This window comes from Bison bison, unplaced genomic scaffold (genome assembly GCF_000754665.1).
Source record: "Bison bison bison isolate TAMUID 2011002044 unplaced genomic scaffold, Bison_UMD1.0 scf7180017864174, whole genome shotgun sequence".
In the NCBI taxonomy this organism is placed as follows: domain Eukaryota; kingdom Metazoa; phylum Chordata; class Mammalia; order Artiodactyla; family Bovidae; genus Bison; species Bison bison.
In genome coordinates, this window is record NW_011494746.1 from 2,972,042 (window position 1) to 2,996,958 (window position 24,917).

The window sequence follows — 24,917 nt, forward strand, 5'->3', positions numbered from 1 at the left end:
AGAGAGCCATGCATTTTGTTGATGATGGCGTGTGTAAGGGGAGAAAGAATAATCTCTGACATTTCTAATTATGAGTTATTTTGAAAGTGGGTTTTCACTTTCCAACTCCAGAGTCAACATGCAGTTCGATTATTACTGCGTTTTCTTCATGGTTTCTTCACTTCCCACATGAGATTTCATTTCAGAGGCTGGGTTTGTAAGACAACAACAGTGAAAAGAGAAATTGCAGTGGAGCTGCTATCACAGTGTTTTGACGGCTTGCCTGTAGGTGTTTTTCTGTGCGTTATCATTGTAACAGGTTAGTGTCAATGGTGGGAATATCTTCTCTGTAATAAATGATTGAGTGCTTCCTGCTCTTCTATTTGCATTTTTAAACAGGAAAGTAAATGTTGATTTCTAGGCTTTGCCAACAGAGCTGTGTTTAAGAAGGGTATTTATCTGATCTGCCCAGAGCCATATGAGAAAAATTGTGAAAAAATTTAAACACGAAAAATAAATTAACTGTCATTTTAGAGTCTTTGATGGAGAATTGAACTGATCTTTTGAGATTTTTTAAACTTCATGAATTGTGGTTGTGTTTAGAGACCATTACTGTATATAAGCATTAATTTCACTAATAGTTTTATTATGATTTTTTCCTTTGGGGGCAGAAACTTGATTATCGAGCAGTCCCAAGATTTTCTTTTAATTAAGCTAACAAAAATTTGAAAAATTGTGTAAAAAATTTGAGTAAAAAAATAAAAGTGAAAATTTCTAAGCAAAAAAAAAAAAAGAAAAAAAGATTTTTTATTATGTTTTAAAATAATCCCAAAATACCATAGTGTAGAAAATAATATTCTAAGGCTTAATTCACAGGAGATCATAATAGTTAAAGAATATTGGTTTGGAATCAGAATATCTTGGACAAGTTCCTTATACTATTTGTGCCTCTGTTTCCTTATCTATAAACTGGGATAAAATGACAATACCTACTTTACAAAATTGTCAGGAGAAGATTACATAGTGGGTAAAACATGTATTTAACATAGTGCCTGACAAATAGTAATTAACTATTCAGAATTGTAGCTATTATTATTGTTATTTTTATTACTGTTACCACAGTAATAAAACTATTATTTTATTATTATTGTTACCACAAAGATGGAGGCGAGTATCTTTTATTCTAGCTTTGGGGTTCTTGACAGGTTTTAGCAGAAACAATTATGATCCAGTAAGAGCCACAGGTGCAAGGAAGCCTTCTTCCCTGGCATAGTCAGATGTTAGTGTTTTGACTTTAAGTGATAGTCTCAAGCTTGCGTTATTTGTTCACCAATGCATGTGCTTACTCATAAATATTTCCAGTTTTCCTTCCCAATTTATGACAGACACACATCTCTGTCTACTTTAGTTCGACGTAGCCATGTGTCTTGCACTGGCCAGTGAAACGTGAGCAGAAGTGATGTTTGTCACCTCTAGGAAAAAGCTTAGAAGAGCCAGGATGTGAGTACATTCCTTGGCAATTGACAGTGGTAGAAGCACAAAAACAGTGGCTGAGCCCTTCAGCCTGGTTCTTAGAATAAAGACAACAGAAATGGTCTCTCCACTGACCTACCATGGACGTGTAGAGAGAGGAGAAATGAGTTTTTCTTTCTTAAAGGATTTGGGGGTTGTTAGTTATGACAGTATAACCTAACCTATCCTAACCAGTACAGTCTGGTTTATCCCTTCAAAATCTAGAGAAAAAAATATTATTGGTAACAGTACATAAAATATGTAGCACTTTGGAGAAATTAATTTTTAATAACTATTTGTGTGTGTGTGGTAAATTATACCATAAGTAAGCCTTAGGATACTTCAGGATACTATTCTTAGGATAAATAGATATATATAAAATTTATTTAAATCTCTCTTAAAATAGCATTTATTTCCATTTCAAACAGAGGAAAATCAGTATACCAACATCTTGCCAACATCTGTTTTTCTTTGAAGAGAGTCACCTGTGATGCCCAAGTCAGGACTGTGAGTTCTAGACCCCATGTGATCACTGGGTCATGGTTCCTCTGACTTAAAGTTCATCCAGAATGGTGCTTTGTGACACAGAGGATCTTCTGAAAGAAGATAAGGGACTAAACCATGCCTGTGGCCTTTGTCTTCAGTAGGAAAATAGTCTTCCCTAAGCTCTATTGCAATGTTCAGTTATAAACAATGGTGCTGAGTACATAGAGGGTCTTAAATAACATGTATTGATAAATGGAAGTAGTCTACAGTTCTTCCAAATGTTGGACTCTCTCATATTCGCTTTTTAAAAATGAACCTTTATTTTAGACCTTGGTTTAAAAACGTCTCAGTACTAAGACTTACATTTACCCTAGAATCAAGTTACATTGTTATGATTAGACAGTGTTAAGGAAAAGAAAATTCATTATAATAAAAAAAGACATTTATTCTTTTAAAGCATTTTACATGTACACACAGATGTAAGCTATTTTATTTGATATTTTTTACTACTGATTTTTTCATCTGATTATTACATTTGGATCTCTAAAACTGCATTATGAAATACCTTAATTATTTAAATTAGGAACAGATTCATTATCTCCAGTGTACAAACTCAAATTAATTTCATTATTAACCCGAATTTTAAATTGATTAATCTTGCAGTGTTTAAGGAACCAAGAGGGATTTCTTTTCATCCTTAAAGAAAAAGACATATTGATTTGATGACTCTCTCCCTATCACACCAGTTGTGCTACAAAGAGCAAGAAATTTGTAAGAAACTTTGGATAGATTTTATAAACCAGCCAGAAACCTGTTTGTCTGGGGCTTCTAGAGGAACAATCTGTGAGTCATTTTAAAAAACAAACACACTCATAATCACAGCGCATGTTGTTACCATGGTTATCAGGCCTGTGGAGTTGGGTTGCTTATGTTCCTGTAAAGGGAAGAGGGGGAGAGAAACTGAGAATTCAGAGCTTTGATTATCAGCTTCAATTTGACTATTGCAAGAGAGAGTTTAAGGGTTTCTTGAGAACATGCTGGCTCAGTCATCCTGAGAGGGAAGTGAAGAAACTCTGGAATCCTCCCTTTGTTATTGAATATAAGTTAATCATACTAGTGTTAGGTGTTATGATTCACAGGGGAGAAAAGGACCATTTGGCATACTCTTGGGAAGATGGGGGAAATAGGTCCCTTATCTGCTATATAATTACATGTAAGTCTCTAAGGTCTACCAGGGAAGTGTCTGGTGTGCAGATGTACAGGGCTTTAATGAGCCTCTAAAAGGTGCCAAATGCCACTGGCATAATATTATTACAGATTTAAAGGATCCTTAGTGCATTATTCTGATACAGTTAGGGTGACACAAATGCAGGGAGTTTGTATATGATTTTTCCCTGGCATATGGTGTAATAACTATTTCTCAAAACTGTAGATTTCATTTCTCTTTTCATATATAGGAAGAAGGCACGTGTTATCCAAACTTCATTCTAGGCTGTCTTAATTTTTTTTAAGATTAGTAAACAATGCTTAAACTTTTTTTCGGATGATGAAAGGAATTCACTGAAAATTCCGAAAATACTTAAAGTGTAAAAAATAACCTAAGACTGACCCTTTCCATTAATCAAGTTGTTGGTTGAACTACATGTGACAGAGACCTGATTTCACAGTGACTGACAAAAGTTAGAAGTTATTTGTCTTTCACATAACAGTCCACAAGTGTGTGGCCCAGGGCTGGTAAGGTAACTCTCCTTGACAAGATCTCCCAGGGACCCAGGCTCCTTCTGTCATACTGTTACATCATTCCTACCATGTTTTCCTTGCTTTGTGGTCCAACATGGCTTCTTGCCATAAAAACCTCACTGTAACCAGTAGGAAGGAAGGAAGTTGGAAAGGGGAGGGCAAGACCCAGAAGTTGCATGGATCACTTTTGCAGCCTTCCCCTTGAACTTTGTCACGTGACCACATACCTAGCCACAAGGGAAGGTGGGAAAAGCACTTACTGTTGTCTTAAATGTGTCTAGCTTAGATTGGAGGAAAGCAGATATTGAATCATATCTAGCAACTTCTAGTATTTACATTTTCTGGGCATAAAGGAGGACAATACACTGTTAACATTTTGATGTGATCCTTCCAATCTTTTTCTAGAAAAATATGTATCAGAAAGATATTATGTATAATATTTACTAGGAAATAGTATATATGTTATACTAGGAGACTATTATATATGAAAAATATTAAAGAAAATATTAGAAAATGTATATATAATATAAATATTAGAAAATTAACTGAGTTCATACTATATATATAATTTTGTATTCTTTTCACATAAGTTTATTTCGTGTGTATTTTCCTCAGCATTTAAATCTTTTGTATTTATCCTTTCCAAGTTCCATTGTGTGTAGTTTTTTTGTTTTACTTAATAGCTTGTATTATTAATATTTAGGCTACTTCTAACACCTTGGTAATAATTGTGTATATTTAGCATTTGGGGGATCACATTAAGGAGTGACCTCACTAAGACAATGGCTGAGAACATATTTGAGATCTTGATATAGTGCCCAACTACTTTCCAGAGAGATTGTGCCAGTTTATGCTCCCCCAGTAGTGTGTAGGTTTCCCTTGTGGCTAGCTGGTAAAGAATCTGGCACAATGGGCCCTTGTGGCTCAACTGGTAAAGAATCTGCCTGCAATGCGGGAAGATCCCCTGGAGGGGGAAAGGCTACCCACGCCAGTATTCTGGCCTAGAGAATTCCATGGACTGTATAGTCCATGGGGTCACAAAGAGTCGGACTCGACTGAGTGACTTTCACTTCACAATAGCTTATGAGAGTGCTACACGAAGAACTCCCTTCAAGGCTAATTTTGCAAGTCCCACTAATCATTGTTGTCCCTAGGGTTTATTCTCTGGAAATAGGTTGTTTTTTGCCCTTGGCTTGTTTTTGTTTCCTTTGGTGTCATTAATCATGAAATAATAGTTTTCTAATAACATTGGCTCATTTAAAAACATATGGTCCCTTATAGTCATCTGGGAACATGAGCACTTGAGCTGAGATTTTAGCACACATGTCAGTCTCAAACAGTGGGCAATCTGTAGAGACACTGATGTTCATTTGGTCTTAGGACCCAACGTGAAAGTGATTTCCACCCTCAGTCATAATACTCTAGATGCCAAATACCTCTTAATTCTGAGACATAACAAAATAGGAATGATAGAGCATTCCTTAAGGCTTAGGTAGTTCCCTTTGAGCTAACTGCTCGATATCTTTTCAGAAGTAAAGAAGCTCCTCTACATGGGAACTTTCTCTGATATGAACCACACTCGCACTTGGCAAAATTAGGCCAACGCTGCTGAACATCTTCAAAGGTCATTAGTGGCTAGGGGTATAGGTATTTCTACCTCTTTATTTATTATTATTTTGGCTGTGCTGGGTCTTCATTGCTGTGCATGGGCTTTCTCTAGTTGCCCTGAGTGGGCTTCTCACCACGGTGGCTTCTCTTGATGCGGAGCACAGGCTCTAGGCATGCGGGCTCAGTAGTGTGGTTCCGGGTCTCCAGAGCACAGGCTCAATAGTTGTGGCTCACAGGCTTAATTGCTATGCAGCATGTGGGATCTTCCTGGACCAGGGATCATACTGGCGTTCCCTGTGTTAGAAGACAAATTCTTAATCACTGGACCACTAGGGAAGTCCGTGTTTCTACTTCCAGATAGCCTTTTGCTTTGGATGCTAAAGACGTTTTTTAACCATAAACTTATTCAGTCTACCCTCTTAAAGGGCTAGATGCACACAAATGGAGCCCCACCTCTGTCCCTAATACCTGACAAAAGAGCATATCTGCACTTTGGTCCTGCTGGGAGCTAATCCAGTTAGGTCAGGAGCAAAGTTTGTTTCATCTCACCTGTACACAGCCTCTCACCAAGAACTCTGCTTTCCCTAGGTTCTCCAGGCTGACTTTCGTGTTTTCTTGTAGGCTGGGGATGTTCACAAAGAAAGGGACTCATATTTTCACAAATCTGTTTCTTCAAAGAAAAGGAGTTAACAAAATGTTTCTTGGCTCAGAAATGTAAACCTGTGAACCCCCCTGCCCTTCATTACTATTTAGCCATCACCACCAAACCCTATTTACAGAAACATTTATTTGCTTGTTCAGCTTTAATGTATCATGTTGTCTCTCCTGTTTTTAATAAAACACTTTCCTCTATGTTTTCTCAACAGCCAGATCTGCCAGTGAGCCTCAGGCTTTGGGAATTGAAGAGGTAAGAATTCTGAAATATTTTCTTCTAGGATCTTAAATCTAACAAGAACTTTAAAAGGAAAAAAACATCTTAAGTAAGCCTATAGGTGAAAGCATTTAACATGAAATGTTGATCAAGAAGAAACATTTATAGTCTTTAGCAATGTTGATTGTTGAAGGGGATTTAAAAGGGAAAGAAAAGACTCTCCTTAATGGTTATTAAAGATCAGATTTCTCACCAGAACTCCCCCTGCCCTCCTCCCCCCTTTGCCCAAACCTGAATTTGGAGACCCTTTGAGATGACTGCCTTAACAAAATGTATCCCTATGGCACCAACATGATTAACTGGTGTCACCCATTGAGGATAATGAAAGACAGATGTCAGAGTAAATTAGACTGGAGAAGGGTAGGGAAAACCCTGTTCTTAACTGGTTTTGATGTTATAAAGGCTTTTCCAGCAGCAACAACATTAACAATAAAAGGTCTGTTTAATACTGGTGGGATTTCTTCTTGAAGAAACTGACTTGGCTTTTGAAGCTGACGAAAGTCATGTGAATCTAGCTATAGACTTGAAAAGAGTGAAAGTTACTCGGTTGTGTCTGTCTCTTTGCAACACCATGGATACATCCATGGAATTCTCGAGGCCAGAGTACTGGAGTGGGTAGCCTTTCCTTTCTCCAGGGGATCTTCCCAACCCAGGGATTGAACCCAGGTCTTCCGCTTGGCAGGAAGATTCTTTACCAGCTGAGCCACAAGGGAAGCCCTAAGGTCACCATATTGCTGAGGCAGGTGATAATGTATTCGCCCTCTCCAACCAAGACATAGTTCCACCTTTCGTCCTGATGTGGACTTTCCCCCCTATTTTAAAATTTAACTTCCTTATGATAAATTTCAAGCATATACCCAAATAGAGAGGATAGCATATGAACCTCCATATCCCTGTCACTCAGTTTTCATAGTTATTGACTCATGACCAGTATTGTTTCTTTGTACCCTACCTACTTCTCTTCTTTCCCCATTGGGTCATATGGCAATGGCTTAAATATGGCTGTTGGATTTTTGATTGTTTATTTACATAACTATTACTGGCTACAGCAAAATGCAAATAAAAAATAAAACCTACTTTTAACCTTAGTTTACTGAAGGTGGCCATTCATCCATTTACTCATTCAGCCAATATTTAGTATTCACTAGTGTCAGAATCTTCTTAGGAGAAGAAGTAGAGAGAAGCCTCATGCAAGGGAGACCAGTATATATCTTGGGTTGGGAATGATGGGCTGGATATGTAAGAATTGCTGAATAGAGATGAAGGAACGGAGGGCATCTAGAAAAACTGCCAGGTTTCTCTTTTGGAAGATTCAGTGGTGGTGATAACTGGGCTACAGATACAGGAAGAGAGGAACAGATTCAAATCTGTGGAGTGGCCACATCCAGATGGGTGTGTCCAGTAGACTGCTCGTGGATGGTACAGAACAGTGGTTCTCAGTCCTGGGTGCACATCGGAATCTTCAGGGATGTGTTTGAAAGTACTGACCAGTTGAATCAGAATCCCTCGGGGTAGGGGTCTGAATATCTGCAGTTTTTAAGAGCTCCCGGGTGATTATAATGTATAGTCAGGATTGAGAATTTCTGGTCTAGAGATTATTAGAAGGAAGCTCTACATGTGTTTTGTGCTTTTAAGACCATGCATAGCTTTTGCTACCCCATAATGAGATTTTGTTTGAAGTGTTTAATGTCTTTCAGGTGAGGGCTGAGCCATCCCTACTTTCTACCAAATACTATTAATAATGAAGACTTTTAAAACAAGTACTTCATGTTCTCTTATCTGATTTGCTGTTGATTTCTTTCATACTAATGAATGTACTTTAATGTTTCAAATTAATTCAAGCGTATTTCTCAATGGGAGTTGCTGTGTGTTGAATGGGGCAATTCTTCATTGTATTCCTTGGTATCCTGCCCTTGGCTCACAAAAGGCCAGCGGCACCTTCCAGCAGTCTGGTGTCCAGAGTGCCCTAAGGACACATTGAGGCCTGTTGTGTCTTTACACACCTTTAAAGAAGTTATTTGTCTTTTTCACTCTTCTGTACAAGCACTTTTGCTTCATACATAATTACTGGTTTCAGTTATGCAAAGAAACTCCTTATATAACTGATCTCTGCTAACAAACTAAAGAAAGAAACTAAACAGACATTTAAAAAAAATATTGTTTTGCATTGTTGGAGGGATTTTGAGCATATTTGTTCTAGTACCAAATCTAATTTTTATGTCTGTATAGAGATGCAAATTAAGCAGTAGGTAAGAAATGGTCAAATATTGAGACTTAAAACAAAATCCTGCTAAAGTGTTATGCAAATTGAACAGCAGTGATGAAGATGTATTCATTTCTTGTTTGCTGCTATAACAAGTTATCACAAACTTTGTGGATTAAAATAGTACAAGTTTATTATTTTACAGTTCTGCAGACTAGGTTCTATAGAGATCTCACTGGTCTAAAGAACTGTGTTCCTTTCTCGCGGAAAGGAGAGAAAGAATGCTGGAGAGAATTCTAGAGTCCCCTTCCTCCATTTTCAAAGCCAACAGCCTTGCATCTCCATGTGTCTTTCACCCAAATTCCTTTTTCTGAACTGAGCCAGGAAGTGTTCTTTGACTTTAAGGACCCATGTAATAAGATTTGGCATATCTAGGTAATTCAAGATACTCTCCCTATCCCATGGTCCTTAATTTAATCGTATCTTCAAAATCCCTCTGTCCATGTAAGGTTGTATATTCACAGGTTCCAGGAATTAGGGCATGGACCTATTTGAGAGCTATTATTCTGCCTGCATGCATGCTCAGTTGTGTCTGACTCTTTGTTAGCCCATGGACTGTAGCCCACTGGGCTCCTCTGTTCATGGGATTCTCCAGGCAAGAATACTGGAATAGGTTGCCATGGTTTCCTCCAAGGAATCTTCCCGATCCAGGGATTGAACCCGCATCTCCTGTGTCTCCTGCATTGCAGGCAGATTTTTTACTGCTGAGCCACTGGGGGAAGCCCATTATTCTGCCTACTACACAGTAAAAAGGATGAACTGTTCAGAAAGGTAGAAATGCTTCAGGTAACAGAGATCGAATTATCTTACATTTCATTGTATAGGGTTGAGAAGGTTTAGGGTTCCCGAGTTGATTAAATGAGTTCTTGTCTTGACTCTGCAAATCCTGTTTTGTGGATACAGGCACTAAAGGCTTTTAGTTTTCTTGGAGTATTTGGCGTTGGATCAAGTGGACAGGTTGAAGTCCAGTGGCTCCTCCCTTGGCCAGACTTTCTGGTGTTGTGGGTGTGGCCTCTGAGGACTGTGCTGCTTTTGGCGTTTCTCCAGCTCTGGAGAGTTTGCCTAAAGTGTGCGAGTTCCAAGGTCTTTGAATAGCACCAAAGAAATGTGAGATTTTTATTTTATGCTGTTATGTCTGCCTGTCACATTATGCTATATTTATTAGGCTCTAATCTGTGGAAATTGGAGGAAAAATAACAATATTCTAGAATTTTCAGTTCAGTTCAGTCACTCAGTGGTGTCTGACTCTTTGCGACCCCATGAATCGCAGCATGCCAGACTTCCCTGTCCATCACCAACTCCTGGAGTTCACTCAAACTCACATCCATTGAGTTGGTGATGCCATCCAGCCATCTCATCCTCTGTCGTCCCCTTCTCCTCCTGCCCCCAATCCCTCCCAGCATCAGAGTCTTTTCCAATGAGTCAACTCTTCGCATGAGGTGGCCAAAGTATTGGAGTTTCAGCTTTAGCATCATTCCTTCCAAAGAAATCCCAGGACTGATCTCCTTTAGGATGGACTGGTTGGACCTCCTTGCAGCCCAAGGGGGTCTCAAGAGTCTTCTCCAAAACCACAGTTCAAAAGCATCAATTCTTCGGCGCTCAGCTTTCTTCACAGTCCAACTCTCACATCCATACGTGACCACTGGAAAAACCATAGCCTTGACTAGACGGACCTTTGTTGGCAAAGTAATATCTCTGCTTTTGAATATGCTGTCTAGGTTGGTCCTAACCTTCCTTCCAAGGAGTAAGCATCCTTTAATTTCATGGCTGCAGTCACCATCTGCAGTGATTTTAGAGCCCCCAAAAATAAAGTCTGACACTGTTTCCACTGTTTCCCCATTTATTTCCCTTGAAGTGATGGGACCAGATGCCATGATCTTCGTTTTCTGAATGTTGATCTTTAAGCCAACTTTTTCACTCTCCTCTAGAACTTTACTGTAGTGGTATTTATTCTAGCTAATTTCTAAATGTGGTTTAATTTCCATACATTAGGTAGGTCATCCCCACAAAGCATAAAACCATTGCTTGCCTAGTGAATGAAATGGATCACTGGATTATTTTTTAAAACCATCTCTGCAGTAGGATATAGCCGGAAATTTTTGTAGTAGCTAATTTTGTAACGAGTCCCCTGTCTATCCTCTTCTAGACAGGTCAGCAATACAGATCTGAAGGTCAAACATAGGGCTAGCTGTAGAATAACAAACCATCCTGATTTTGTCCAAGACTGAGGGATTATTGGGGAGTTGGGATCTTTAGTGCTAAAACTACTAGAGTTCTGGGCAATTTGGGACAGTTGAGCCCAAAGATGTTTAAAAATAGCTCTGGTAGAAAGTGATTGTCATGCTGATGAATTGTGAAAGTAGAAATTTTGATTGAACAAAATAATGACGGTAACCTCCATGGTTTGTGTTGAGCATAAGGATGAAACCTAACTCTTGAAAACTCTGTATCCACATACATATGTGTGTCCCAAGCCATCTTAGAAGAACCAAAAGTTATGAAGTGTTGGATTTCGTAGCCCTCTCTTTCATTTTTCCAGTGTTACCTGTGTACCCCTGCATGTCTATGATGTAAGTAAGTGGGTGCATCTTATTGAAGACTCTTATTCAGCCTTTCCTCCCTTCTCCATAATGCCCTGCTCTGTCCTCAGCCACAGCACAGTCAGACTGAGAAATCAGGAATACTAAAGACCCTAAAGCCTCATTGATTATATTTCTCTGACATTTATTTGGAGATTTTTATTCTCTAAGCCACTGGTTCAAAGAGGTTGTAAGTGTACTTAAAAGAGCAATTCATTACCTTCCCCAGAACAGAATTTGACTTTTAAGAGCTGGTAATCTTTTTTTTTTAAATGTGTTTGTTTCCTATCTTCTAAATGTTTCTAACTGGTAAGTACAAGGAATTCTTTCTTTATTTTTCTTTTTCTTCCAAAAAAAAAAAAATGATTGAGCACTGTCTGTTTTAGAAGTAAGATCTGGGTTTCTGATGAGAATAGGTCTTGAATAGATTGTGAGCTAATTCTGATATTCTTATCAATCCCTTTTTGGGATTCCTTCCTTCTAGGACTCTCAATCCTGGTTTCATTTTGTTAAGACTAACCTCTTTTCAGTTTTGAATCTCAGCTGGGTTGTTTCGTGAATCAAACAAACTCTAGAAGAAATGAAAGGAGATGAAATCCTTATGCTGATGATTAAACTCAGCTTCTTTTATTCCTTTCCAAAGAGAAATTACAGAGTCAATGTAAATAGGAGATCCAAATGACCCAAACTACTCTGCATGCAGGGTTTCTTTGGGGGTAATAGGAATGTTTTGGAACTAAATAGAAATGATGGATATGCAACATCTTAAATGTACTAAATGCCATTGAATTGTACACTTTAAAGTGGTCCATGATTAATTTCATGTTTTGTGAATTTTTACCTCAAAATAAAAATGTTGAACTTCAAGAGGAAGGAAAAAAAAAGACTATTTCTCCCTATTCAAATTCTGCAGGAAATCTCCTCCATTTTAATACACTCATGTTTTTAGATTTATAAACCAAAATTGTTGTCCTGTCCTGTGCCATTACTAGGAGAAGATATTTGGACTTAAAAGTGTCTGCCAGCAGAGCCAGTCAGGAAATTCAAAGAGTTAAGACACTAGTTGTTTATTATTAAGATACATATTTTTGTTTCTTAATTATAAATGGCCTATAATTTACAAAGCTGATTGCAATAAAATTTTGTTTTGAAGTTTAACAATTTAAAACACTGGACTTTTTCCACCTCTCATGGGATAGAAGTTAGATCAACTAAGTTGGAAAGTTTTTTGATACCCTGTAGTAGCGGTCTGCAATTGGGTATGACAAAACAGAAAGAGTCCAGATGTTGCAACTTTAATGAAATGTGAGCATGGTAACAAATTTCATATATAGAAATGTCTTTTATTAAAACATCTCCTTAGATATTCCCAAGTGCTGCCAGCTGATCAAAGTGAAACAGGCATTTATTTTAAGGGATGTCTACATAGGGGTAAAATGGTAAAACTTTAAGGTTTTTAATTCCTTCTAGATTTAGAGACAACTTTTTTGACCTTTTGCAGAGATGTAACTAGGCAACCAGTATAGCACTTAGCTGGTGCACAGCATCCAAGCTTTGTAGCTGTTGCATCATTTTTTAAAAATGCTATTTAAATCTGTCTTTTAGTTTTGGCATATGCTGCCATGTAACCTTTAATTCCTTAGAAATATCATACCAACCCTCTGCTGTAAGATAGAATGGTTCCTAGAAGCCTAGCATCCTCTGATGTTAATAAACAGCAGTAACAGAGTAGAGAGGTAGCTGAATGTACTGTTTTATAATTGGACATTAAGAAGGTAGTTTTTAGTTTTGGTGTGTAAAGGTGTAAGAATTTAAACCCATATCCTCAGCAGGTGGTTATGAGCATTCCTCACAATATGATGAATGGAAAATGTACTTTCATAGAAATTAGAGCTGGCTTTTAGTCTAGTGAAGTGGACTTGACTTTGCTGGATAGGTGGTAACCAGAAATACGTAGTTTGATCAATAAGCAGGAAATATTGAAAGCTTCTTAAGTGTCAGATTCTATATTAGAATCTGTTCTAATTGAACTATGTTCAATTTCTGTAGTAACCTTGTAATTTTTCAATGTTTTTTTATTATGAAAGGAATATGTGTGTAAGATTTTTAAAAATTTGAGTAGTAAACACAGGAAAAGTAAAAAAGAGAAGTTCTTTCCAAACACCAACTTATACCCCACTCCTTGGAGATAACCACTCTTAATAGTGGTCTTGTGTGTCTTCCAAAAATTTTCCATCTCTTGGTTAATCTGTACTGAGAAGGTACGATGAGTGCCATTAAACCATCTGTTTGTAAACTTCTTCGGGACTAAATCTTTTCAAGACACCATTTGATGCTTCTTAAAGAGTGAAAATGTCAGAACCAACGTGATGCTAACAGAGGGCTGGTGGTAGGGAGAATGATGACTGAAGACTGTTACTGTGTAGTTTTAGCTTCTGTAAGATTTACATACAGAATGCAAGTAATAAACCTTAAGGTAGTTCCTTATCATTTTCAAGGTCATCTGGAGTATGTTGCCACCCTTTATCCTTTGGATGACCCCGTGATGCAGAAAATAAACCTTAAGGTAGTTCCTTATCATTTTCAAGGTCATCTGGAGTATGTTGCCACCCTTTTATCCTTTGGATGACCCCGTGATGCAGAAATTGTTTACTTTGCTTTACAAAGAAGGAAGCTGTGGTTCCCAGAGGTTAAGTAACTTGCCCATGAACACAGATGACAAGTGACAGGAACAGGACGAGAATCTGAGGTCTTTTCCAAGTCTTGAACAAGACTGCACTGCAACTGTGAGGAAGAGAGGAACTCTGTAGGGTCCCCGTAGTGAGAGGCCAGAAGTGAAGAGGGGGCGGTGTTAGGCTTACAGTCTGAAGATCCAGTTGTGAAGTCATTCTGATTCTGCTCCTTGGGCAAGATGCAGTCCATATGCCCTGCTCACAGTTCCCTAACTGGCTGTGTCTATTTCTGTTTTGTACTGGCCAGAGGAGTTGGCTCAAAGGGTGGGCATGCAACCCAGCAAGGGTCAGTAGAGTCTTTCTCTGAAAATTTTCAACTCTGGTTGAGAGAGGAGAGGTCCCATCCTTTCCTGCCTCAAGGCAGTAAGAATCACTAAGGCCATGTTTCAGTCTCCTGAGAGAGTAAAGTCTGATGCACAGAGGGCAAGCAAAAGAAAGAAAGACAGAGAGGTAAAGGGAAGGAAAGAGAGCCCAGTGAGAATTGGAGTCCATCCATCCAGTTGAAGTGAGCCAATATAGTCCCATTTTTTTACTTAACCTAATTCAAGTTGCTACTGAAAGAATCCTATTATTTTGGGGCCTTAGTTTCCTCTTCTGTAAAATGGGGGTTTTAATATTCTCTGTGAAACACTGTAAAGGTGAACTGAGATAATGAATAGAAAAGTTCTTTGTAAATTTTAAAATTCTGTACAAATGCAAGATAGTATCATTCATTGATATGTTGTATTAAGCTAGGGAAAAGCTGAAAGAATGAAGCTACCACTCATTTAAAAAATAAGAGTTGAGAGCTTTGTAAGAACCATCTGGTGTTATGTAGAAGTACATGAAAGCTGCCAGAATTCCCAGATTTTCTTTTGGTATCCCTTTTCAAATACTCTTTAAGTTCTAATAAATACCCATCATAAATACAGGGGTAGGTCTTTCCTCACTGGCTCAGGTTAATCCAGTGAGTTCCTCTTTTCTGTCTCCTCTCCTAATCTATGGTAAACACACACACACTAACACAAAGCAAACAAAAATCAACAAAGCATCATATTAATATTTCAACATTTTATCCTTTTCACTTAAAAGAGCTTTACAGATTTTAAATGATATTTTGGCATCATCGAAGAAAATCAACTTTAAAGTAGTTATTCTGTTTAGTTATGACATAGTTGAGGCAGTTCTTGGGGATGGGAGGTTAGTTTGGGGCTTAGATAGGATCAAAATCCATCTTTTACCTTAATAGACATATCTTTGATATATAAACTCTAATCAAAGTCTACTTGAGATTGTATCTGTATATGATACTATCTCTCAATGAGAGAAAACAGGTGGCACCTCTGAAATCTGTTCTCTTTCCTTGATTTGCTGTTTAGGCAGTTTTTATCGTAACAAATGTATCTTTCTTTATATTTGACCATTGAAACAGAAAGAGTGGTTTAAAGTCTCAATCTCAGTGGAATGTCATATGCAGAAAGGTCAAGGCACCACAGAAGTATGATCAGTAAGTGTAAAGAAGCATGACATAGCAAACTGGATGTCAAACATCTCTCATATTTTAAAAATCTGAGAAATACATCCACCACCTTCACTGTTCTTACAAATCTATACTTTTGCCTTACAGAATTGCCAAGGCAGGAAGGGCGAATTGGTGCTGTTTGACCACCCTACTCCACATCTCACCTTGCTGTTACTTATTTTTGTCTGGGCTTGATTTCAACCCCATGAATGTCAGTGTTTTCATATAAACTGAGAACTTGGAATAAGTTCTTTTTCTGAATAAGCATAGTCTTAACCCTCAGAAACTGTCAGTTGCACTGAAAGCAATTGACATACTTAAGTCAATTAATTTTCAGTTCAGTTCAGTTGCTCAGTCGTGTCCGACTGTTTGCGACCCCATGAATTGCAGCACACCAGGCCTCCCTGTCCATCACCAACTCCCAGAGTTCACTCAGACTCACGTCCATCGAGTTGGTGATGCCATCCAGCCATCTCATTCTCTGTCGTCCCCTTCTCCTCCTGCCCCCAATCCCTCCCAGCATCAGAGTCTTTTCCAATGAGTCAACTCTTTGCATGAGGTGGCCAAAGTACTGGAGTTTCAGCTTTAGCATCATTCCTTCCAATGAACACCCAGGACTGATCTCCTTTAGAATGGACTGGTTGGATCTCCTTGCAGCCCAAGGGACTCTCAAGAGTCTTCTCTAACACCATAGTTCAAAAGCATCAATTCTTCTTAGGAGAGCTTAATAAATAGAATATTTATAAGGACATGAACAGAGTTTAGGGAAACCACAAGGGAGGATGTACCTTCTCAGGGCTCCTTTACCCCATTAGACCTGGAGGGATGAGAGCTAGGAGGAGAGGACCCTCTTGCGTGGAACTGTGGCCTCCAGGAAAGGGCTGTGGCCTGATTATAATGATCCTGCCAGCAGGGGTGCTGGGAAACAAATACCCTGAAATAATTCTCCTCTCTCCTTTTATCTGCTTGTGGTCACTGTTGACCAAACTCAACTGGAAGACAATGAACAAGGAAGCTGGCTGCCGAGTCCACAGTTTAGTCTCTTAGGGTGTAGAGCCAGGTAGAATGAATGGAGAATGGGTTTGGAGAGGCAAGCAGAAGATATCTGCCACAGTTAATCATCATTGTGAAGGTCTTGCATGAAAGAAATAACACCCTCTTCTCCCCCAAATCTAAGCTGTCTTATCAAAAAATTGTTTTAACCAACTCACTTTTTCATTAATTGTATTTAATCAGTTTCCTAGTCCATGTTCAAAGGGACCCAGATGCGATTGGTAGCATTTGGAGAGACTTCCGTTGTTTGTGTGGTAAAAACATGATCAGGAGGAGGTAAGGAGGTGATGAAGCCACCCTCGTGCTTGTCCTGCTCAGACATGGGATGCCAGCCTCAACTCAAAGTTCAAGTTTAGAGGAAGAGGTGGTGAAAAGTAAGTAGACACCTCAGAGAAACTCTGAATAGTCCACATTCTTGGGCCTTTCATAATCAAAGGAGGGACTTCTGTCCCCGAGAAATACAGCATCCACCTCTGGTGGTTTGAGTAGGCAGTTTTCGTTTTTGTCCAGCTTGCTTTTAATCTCAGATGAATTATTTTCACTCCTTTGACCTAGGGACCAGGATTATTTGCCTTGATCTAATCCAGATTAACCATTCTGATCCACTGAGAATGAGTAAATCAATTGAATCGGATAAATCTCCATAATTGGAAAGGTATTTGTGGCAGCATAAAATGATGGGCAAAAGAAAACAAATTTGGAGTACTACCCTAAAGCATACAGTTCTGTGGACCAGAAACTCCCTGGCTTGGGAAATGCCTGAACCAAGGATCCCAAAACAGAGTTGGGTCTGTAACAGAAACAGTGAAAGGCAGTGTGGTGTAATGAAAGGGCATGGATTCTGAGATCTCAGCCTGGTACTGACTGTGACCATCTTGGAAAACTTCTGTGCTTTCACATTCTCACATTTCCTTGTGTGTAAAATGAGAGTAATTTAACTTGTTACAGAATTAACTGAAACCATATCTGCAAACTAAAGGTAGTGTTTTCCATATGCTCACTTTTTTTGGTGCGTGCTTAGTTGCTTCAATTGCATCCAATATTTTCCGAACTTTTGGACTGTAACCTGCCAGTCTCCTCAGTGCATGGGATTCTCCAGGCAAGAATACTGGAGTGGGTTGCCATGCCCTCCTCCAGGGGATCCTCCCAACCTAGGGATCAAACTCATGTCTCTTGTGTCTTCTGCACTGCAGGCAGGTTCTTTACCACTGAGCCACTGGGAAGCCTACTTTTTTGGGGTGGTGGGAATGGTATACTCTGTTATTAAAAAATAGTGTCTTTTAACAGCTCTGTTGAAATATAATTGACATGAAATATAATGGACATATGATGAATAATACATATTTAAAGTTGAATAATATTGGCTGCACACATCCATGGAAGTATAGCCACCATCAAAACAGTGAACAAACCATGTAAAAGTTTCTTCATGCTCAGTAACAATCTCTCCTTTCCCTTCCCTATCTTCAGGCAACTAATGATCTGCTTTCTGTCACTCTAGAAGAGTTTGTATTTTTCAGAGTTTTATGTAAATGTAGATATATATTATATTTACTTTTGCCTGGCCTCTTTTGCTAACATAATTACATGGAGATGCATCCATGCTGTATGTATCAATATTTTATTCCTTTTATTACTGAGTAATATTCTAGAATATTGGTATGCCACAATTTATCTGCTCACCTATCAAAGGAGTTTACTTAATTATATTTTAATTCTATTTCCCTTCTTCTTCACTCAATGATAGTATAAGAAAAAATTTTATATCCCATGTTAAGACTGCTGACATTTCTACTAACATAATCTAGGAATTTATAGGAATGGAGTGTAAAAGCAGGTATCACCGTAGTTGTCTATTAAACCCAGGCTTAAGTTTAGATCTGAGCTGAAGGCTAGTTCCTTCTGCTTTCTAGACTTTCTTTTGTTCTTTATCATAAATTAGCAACCCAAATGCCCATCAACTGATGAATGGATAAACTTATGGTATATCTATACAATGGAATATTATTTGCCATAAAAAGGAAGTACTGATTTATACTACAATATGGATGAACCTTGAAATCATTATGCTAAGTGAAAGAAACCAGGCACAACAGGCTATGTAATCTATGGTTCCATTTATCGAAATGTCCAGAACAGGAAAATCCTATAGATACAGAAAGTAGATTCATGGTTGCAGGACCTGGGGTGGGGGAGGGAAAAATGGGGATTGACGGTTTAAAAACTATGGACTTTGTTTTTTGGGTGAAGAAAATGTTCTGGAATTTGATGGTAGTGATGGATGCACAATTTTTTAATTTTCTAAAATCACTGAATTTTGTATACTTTAAAAGGGTAAATTTTTATGTGCATTGTATTTCAATAAAGCTGATTTTTTACAAAAGCAATCTGTGCAACTTTGCTGAAGGAAATGTATTCAGGCACAGCAATTAATTTAATTTCCCATTTTTCACTTGCTAAAGAGAAAACTTGGAGCTGCTTACCTCATTGATCATGCTGCCCCTGCGTTTCCAGGTCGTGAGCATGAAGTGGAACTTTCTAGCATGAGGAAGTAAAAATGTCGCATCTGTAAATAAGTCATGTTTGGGGAGGTAGTTCAGTATCATACTGTTTTGGTTTACTTGAGATGGTGAAGGGCCTGGAGCCACTTTGACTTTTTTGTCTTTTCCTTTCCTTTTAAAAATAACATGCTTTCAGATTGTCTAACCACTCTTTCCTCTAGCCTTAGTTAACCAGATACAGGATATCCTGTGGGTAAAACATCTTAGCTAAATCATATTATTTACCAAACTCCTAACAGCAATAGACAGAACAGAGTGACAAAGTAGACGTCCAAATATTCAAAATAATCCTTGGGAAAGGAAAGAAGCCAGTAGCATAGAATTCGCAGTGATTCAATTAGAGGAACAGCTTTGGTTTCCAGCAGCTGTGGAGGATGGGAGTAAGGACAGACTTCCTCCCTTTCTAATTGTCTTCCTTCACCTGGTAAAACACCACCTTATATAGAAGGCTTTTAGCTGCTCCCCTGCTGTGAATCAGGACCAACATTGTAATATCTGGAAATAGAGCTTCATCTGGTCTGTTCCCAATAAATCAGTGTTTCCTGGGTCCTCAAGATTCGTAGCCGAGAAATGGCATGTTTTCCCCCTGCTTTTGAAAATCTTACTGTCCGAAACTTGAGTTTTGGTGTCATGTAATTTAAATTAGAAAGTAAATCAAAGGATTACCCCAGGGTGAAAGTAAAACCCATGTAACTCTTACCCAGAAATGTTCCCTTTGCTTTTTGCTGTGATTTAACAAAGTTTTCCCAAGGTGATTTGAAAAACTGTATGTCAGTGTGTGTGTTTATCTTGGATTTTCTGATACAGTCTTGCCAGTTTCTGGTGCACTGCAAAAATTGTGTAAGAGAAATTTCCACTTTACCCTGACTCTGGAAGAACATGACTCCCAGCGCTGTTTCTTTTGAGTATTACTCTAAAATTATCTGTTCATTTATATATTAAACAATTGCATTCTGCAATGCAAAGCATTCCTGTAAGATGATTAAGTGACTTCTCTAGTAATAGGATGGGCTTTGTAGGCATGGGCAAGCATAGCTCTAGATTCTGTGTGCACATGTGTGTGTGAATGAAACATACCATACATCCAGAAAATATATGGATGTATACACACATACACATTAAAGACTATTAGTGAAACATACATACGTTTCCTGACTTTTCTCCCTATCTTTAAAGACTCCCGTTTGCTTCTTCCAGCCCCTCCTTTCTCCTTCCTGGAAAGCCATAACCTGGATTATTTTTCTTTTACCTGTCATTCCCCTGCTTTTTCTTAAATTGTTTAGTGTCACCTCTTTTTGAAATGGAATCATACTTTTTCTTTGGCTTAGATTTTTACCCAACATTGCTGCTGCTAAGTCACTTCAGTCGTGTCCAACTCTGTGTGACCCCATAGACGGTAGATATATCAGAGAAGGCAATGGCAACCCACTCCAGTTGCCTGGCAAATCCCATGGACGGAGGAGCCTGGTAGGCTGCAGTCCATGGGGTCTCTAGGAGTTGGACACGACTGAGCGACTTCACTTTCACTTCTCACTTTCATGCATTGGAGAAGGAAATGGCAACCCACTCCAGTGTTCCTGCCTGGAGAATCCCAGGGACGAGGGAGCCTGGTGGGCTGCCATCTCTGGGGTCGCACAGAGTCGGACACGACTAAAGCGACTTAGCAGCAGCAGCAGCAAGTAGATATATGCCCCTGAAGTTCACTCATTTTCCCTGCTATCTAGTATTAATTAGTACATCAGTATTTCTTCCTGTGTATGAAATATCCCACACTTTTTCTGTTAAACCCATTTGGGACATTTGGGTTGCTTCCAGTTTTTTGCTCTCATGAAAATGCTGCACAGTACACTCTGTACATGTGTCTTAGTCCTCACCCAGGAGTTTTTCTAGGACGTATACTTTGGAGTTCAGCTGCTAGGTCATACAATATGCAATGCTCAACTTTATTAGGTAATGCCAAGTCATTGGAAAGTGATTATACCGATTCACTCTTCATTAGCAGTATAAAAGTGTGACTTTTGCTCCACTTGTTAACACTTAGTGTTCTCTGAATTTTTGTTTTTATTAGTCTTATTGCAAATTCTGAAATTTGTTTTGGTTAACAAATATTTGGTTGGGTTTTTATTTTGCATCATCTTATTGAAAGAGACAAGAAAATAAATGTGTTTGTTCACTACATTTGATAAAATTAAATGGACCATCACTAGATTCTGCCAATAGGTATATTTCCAAGTAATAGCCAGCCTGAGAGTCTTGTTCCTTTCCGTTTTTTCTTTATTAGATATTTTTGATATGCAAAAATTTCAACAAGTAAAACAGTGAAGAGATGTATGAGGAAGCTAATTTCTCCTTTCCTCTTTTACCCTCCCCCCAGCAGGTTACCAGTGTTAATGCTAGGGTGTATCATTCCACATTGTTTTCATATTCATAAATATGTAATAGACTTATGTTAGATTGTGATGTAGATTGCCATTTTATTAGATCAAAAAGAGTTGAATATCAGCAATTTCATACAGTTCAATCACTCATGCACACATATCCAATCTTTGAGGATTTTTCAAATGTAAGCATTACCATGCAGCTGTGTTTTCATGATAAATGTCACAGACATTCATCCAGCTCATAGGCATGGCTCTCATTCACTCATGTTAATGATTGCACCATGTTCACTCCTCTGTCCCTGTGGAGAAAAATTAACATCTCCCTTGGTTGGCTTGTGGTTCTTCACCCTGGTTGAATCCCAAGACAGGGAAGCAACAGGGGGCTGAGTCAAAGGACACATGTATCTCCAATTTAAAAGTATATTGCCAGATTCCTTTCCCAAAAAGTTGTAACAGTTCAGGTTTCCATTAGCAAATATGAGAATGCTTGTTTTCTGTATTTAGTCATCACTGAGTATTATTACTCATCTGGGTGAAAATTGGTATTCTATTTTCATTTATATTCCCATGAATTTTGGTGAGTTGAGCCTGTTTTCACTTTTCATTGTTCTTTTGCATTCTTCTGTGAATTGTTATTTCATATCCTTTGCTCATGCCTCTTTAAGATGATTTGACTCCTCAGTTTGTTGGGAGCTCTTAGTTTATTAATGATAGTAATGTTTTGTTTGTTCTATATAATACAGTTGTTTATTCCCCAGTATATTATTTGTCTTTGATTTTGTTTACATTATATTTTGCTTTCCAAAAATTTTTTAATATTTAGTCACATATATCTTTTTCTTTATGGTTTCTATCTTTGGAAGGCTTCTTCTGTCTAAGCCAGTACCCTTCTAATTCTTCTTCTAATGCTTGTATTTATTTATTTATTTAATATATATATATATATATATTAAATCCATCTGAAATACATTTTGTACATGGTATGATAGTAGAACTTTATGTTCTTTCAAATGTATAGCCAGTCTGATGGCACCATTTATTTTATTTATGGGTTCAAATGCAACTTTAGTCCTATATTGTTTCACATATACATCTATCAATTTCTGTACCTTGTATTATATTTCCTGGGTCTGTTTTCTATTCCTGTATCAATATGATACTATCTTGATTATGATAGTTATGTTTTAGGCTTTAATATATAGAAAAGCAACTGAGTCCTATTTTACTCTTCTTTTAAAATATTTCTTGGTATTATTTGGCATTTTTTCCCATATAAGGGTTAAACTGATTTTGCTTCAATATAAAATGTCATTGGAGATTCTGCTTAAGACAGAATTAAAATTATATATTAATTTGGAAAGGATTAACTTTTTTATATGCAGTTTTTTTCCATCCAGAAATCATGTCTCTCTGTTCAAGTCTTATTTTATATCTTCTAAAAATACTGTCGAATGGTTTTCAAATAAATACTGAACTTTCTTCTAAAATGTGTTCCTCAGTATGTAAGAGTTTTTATTTCTTTTGGAATTGGAAATTTGGTTAAATGGTTAGATAAAATATAAATATAAATAACTTTTCTATTCTTAAGGCTAAAACTTATTCTCAGGCTAAAATACAGAGGAGTCCCTAGGTCCCATCTCCAGGGATGGATGTGGTAAGCTGCCTTAAAGACTGTTAAAGAAGAGCTTTGTGCCTCTTGACCTCATTCCCGCTTTGCTGCCATGGGGCAGACAGAGGCTGCGCTCTGAACTTTGTGTGGTTAGGCACGTCCGTTTCTTCTCTCAGTGCTAGATTGGCTGCGACTTATTTAAAGGTGGGTCTTAGAGGAAACTAATGACTGTATTTACATTTCTGTTTTCTTTGAATCATACTTTTATCTGTTTGCACAGAGGTTCGTTTGAAAATAAAACCTCAAGATATGAAATAGATGAGGAATATTACTTATTGGATAATAACTTATCATCAGTTTAAAAAACATCTACAGTACTCCTGTATTTACTTTTAAAGGCTAGAGTTTACAAGTAGAAATATTTTTACTTCTTGGAAAACAGTAGCCTAAGTGGCAGTGCAGACAGCCTTCTTCATATTAAACCCATTAAAATGCCAATGAAAATGTCACAAAGAAAAATTTTCAATAGTACAACCTCAGTATTCAGAAAACAAATCAAAGAAGAGTTTTCAAAATAATTAATTTTTAACTGTTACAATCACAAGGAACAAAATTACAAACAAACAATAAACTTTAAAAGTGTCTGATTCAGAACAACAAAGTCTCAGAGTTCAAAAATGATTCAACTATGCTCTAAATGGTAAGAAAGAAGATATAAAGCAGTGGCTCAAAGGCCATGTAGTGAAATTGCAATACTATAAATAAGGACATGTCTAGAAGTAGTAAAGAATACATTGATAACTGCTAAATATCAATAGTTAATTAGAGAAGTATTCTTATTAACTACTAAATGAATTCCAAAACTAGGTTGCTTAAATAAATGTGCATAGACAGTGACGAATCAAAATAACTTATTTCTAGAAAATTGAGCGTAGTATTTCAACTTAAAAATAATAAGTACTTGAGCCAAGAAAAGAAATACATTTTGAAGAATCAATAATTTAAGGTAAAAGTATTTTCAGAATTGATTTGGCCTATAAGTGAAAATGAATACCCCGAGAAAGATATCAAGACATTTACTATTCATATCTTCAATCTTCTGTGAAAAATAAAATTTAAAACATTGGAAAGAAAGTCCAGATAACTTTCAAATAATGATTTCAGATGCAGCCACAATTAAGACCATGAACTCCCCAAGGAAATAAAACAACATCTGCAGTTCTTTTTATGGAAAAGAATGATCCAGGCAAGATATCATTCATTTGGGAAAGCTAAAGAAAGATTTTCACATATCCCACCAACCCCAAATTATCACTGACCTTACACTTTGACCCAGAACAAGAACTTCATATTGTGGCGGCCTTATCAACTAAAGATGGGAGACTGAAAACATCAACTGAGGAGAGATCAGTGCTTCTGACCACATCATCCCATTTCAGAATAAGATTGTGACCTAAAGCTTAAAAGGAAGAAGGGAACTAGTATTTAGGGAGCACCTACTATGTATCAAGTTCTTTACATTTTTTTATTTACTCTTCAAAAACCCTAATGGTATAATCTCCTTGTTTCAGATGAGAACACAGTCTCAGAGAGGTTAAGGAACTTGCTTTGATAAGTGAAAATGAAAGTTGCTCAGTTGTGTCCAACTCTTTGTGACCCCCATGGACTATAGCCCGCCAGGCTCCTCTGTCCATGGAATTCTCCAAGTCAGAGTACTGGAATGGGACGCCATTCCCTTCTCCAGGGAATCTTACCTACTCAGGGATTGAACCCAGGTCTCCCACATTGCAGGTGGATTCTTTACTGTCTGAGCCACCAGGGAAGCCCAAGAATACTGGAGTGGGTAGCTTATCCCTTCTCCAGGGGATCTTCCCAACCCAGAAATTGAACTGGTGTCTCCTGCATTGCAGGCAGATTCTTTACCAGCTGAGCTACCAGGGAAGCCCTGCTTTGATAAGTAGTAGCACTTGAATTCATGTCTG

At 37.8% G+C, this 24,917-nt stretch overlaps 1 protein-coding gene across 4 annotated transcripts in view; it reads left to right on the top strand.

Annotated features, from left to right (window-relative positions):
* The window catches only part of GNG2 (guanine nucleotide binding protein (G protein), gamma 2), a 132,046-nt gene that overhangs the window by 13,263 nt on the left and 93,866 nt on the right, over nucleotides 1-24,917 (top strand). For 3 of the 4 annotated variants that reach the window (XM_010842269.1, XM_010842271.1, XM_010842270.1), the window contains exon 2: nucleotides 6,192-6,232. The exons of the other annotated variant lie outside the window; for it this stretch is intronic. The gene's annotated coding sequence lies outside the window, so the exon portion shown is untranslated. The remainder of the gene's footprint in view (nucleotides 1-6,191; nucleotides 6,233-24,917) is intronic. 4 annotated transcript variants of the gene reach the window in all.